At 42.1% G+C, this 1,636-nt stretch overlaps 1 protein-coding gene across 1 annotated transcript in view; it reads left to right on the plus strand.

Annotated features, from left to right (window-relative positions):
• Positions 1-1,138: 1,138 nt before the first annotated feature.
• The window catches only part of LOC107295258 (receptor-interacting serine/threonine-protein kinase 2), a 20,522-nt gene continuing 20,024 nt past the window's right edge, over positions 1,139-1,636 (plus strand). Inside the window, exon 1 of the mRNA XM_015824566.1 lies at positions 1,139-1,158. The gene's annotated coding sequence lies outside the window, so the exon portion shown is untranslated. The remainder of the gene's footprint in view (positions 1,159-1,636) is intronic.

The following is a 1,636-nucleotide window of genomic DNA, read 5'->3' on the forward strand; positions in this document are numbered from 1 at the left end:
GCAGTATTCCAGTATTGCAGTACAAAATTGGCTGCAGTAAGAACAGTTGTAGGAATTAGGTATGTCGACTCTAGTGAAAAGAAGGACTAGGGGTGACATGATAGCAGTGTTCCAATATTTGAGGGGCTGCCACAAAGAAGAGGGAGTCAAACTATTCTCCAAAGTGCCTGAAGGCAGGATAAGAAACAATGGATGGAAACTAATTAAGGAGAGAAACAACCTGGAATTAAGGAGGAACTTCCTAACAGTGAGAACAATTAACCAGTGGAACAGCCTGCCTCCAAAAGTTGTGGGTGCTCCATCACCAGATTTTTTTCAAAGAAGAGAGTGGACTACCATTTGTCTGAAATGGTATAGGATCTCCTGCTTGAGTAGGGGGCTAGAACATGGACCCCCAACCTGTGGGTTATAGCCCACTAGTGGGCCCTGAGAGATTTGCAACTGGGACGTAGAAACGGTTGGCCAGCGTGTGCCATCTTTACACGCATCCTCAGTTGCACGAGCAACAGGCAAGCGTGTGCACGCTCCATTTGCCTGAGCTGCATGTGCACGTGCACACTGCTTGCGCAAATGGAGCTGAGCACGCGCAACATTGCCAGCCACTTGCATGAACCATCCCTTCCCCCCGATGGTCCGTAAAGCGAGAAACATTGGGTGACTCTCGACTAGAAGACCTCCAAGGTCCCTTCTAGCTCTATTCTTAGATTAGATTAGATTAGATTAGATTAGATTAGATTAGATTAGATTAGATTAGATTAGATTAGATTAGATTAGATTTTCCGAATAATTATAGATGTTTGGGACATCATTAAGCTGCCTCCAAATTTTCAGGAATTACTGAAACTAGTAACTGAGCTAAGTAGTGATGTTGCTGGATTTTGTTGTTGTTGTTGTTGTTGTTGTTGATTGGTGTTTTGAAGACTTTTTCAAGCTTGGTGGAAAATCAGCTGCAAATTATTATTAGGCATGAAAGAGTTACAATGAGAACTTGAACGGCCTGGGGGAATTTTGGCCTCAGTCAGCTGAACAAGGAGGAGGAGTTTTACAACACAGTTGACTCATTATCATCTGAGTTTGAGACTGTTTTGCTGGTCCGGCTGCTAGAAATTCTGTCCGCAAACTTTGGTTAAGATCATTCCTGTGTTTGGATCCTTGGAGGTAAGTCCAGATTTTTCCTGTAGGGAGGGACTTTCTTCCGCATTCCCCAATTCCAGAAGTGGCTTGATCTGCCTTGTGCAGTCATTCCACTATTGCAAGTAGCAAAATATACGTCTGAGTGTTTTACTGCTTAGAAAAGTAAATATTTTGCAAACTGGAGATAAGGCAAAGCAACGCTTTTAGGATTTAAACAACCGGCGGAAAGAATGACGTGCAACTGGCTAACTTCTTGGCTTGATCAGTGAAGGATGACACGTGGAACTTTATTCTTGCTGTATTAGGGGAATTTTTATTTTTTATTTCTTTCTTGTCAAAATGTCTGGGCTACTTCGTTTCAAAGTGGTTGAATCACGGTCCAATCACTTCTATGGTTATTACCTTGACATGTACAGTATTGCTGAGTGACTTTAAGTGGATTCCTTTTCTTATGTTCAGGAAAAATAAATCAGCTGATTAAAAAGGGTCTTTTAAAGTTTCC

Source organism: Protobothrops mucrosquamatus, unplaced genomic scaffold, assembly GCF_001527695.2.
Source record: "Protobothrops mucrosquamatus isolate PMUCROS unplaced genomic scaffold, P.Mucros_1.0 scaffold2282, whole genome shotgun sequence".
Classification (NCBI taxonomy): Eukaryota; Metazoa; Chordata; class Lepidosauria; order Squamata; family Viperidae; genus Protobothrops; species Protobothrops mucrosquamatus.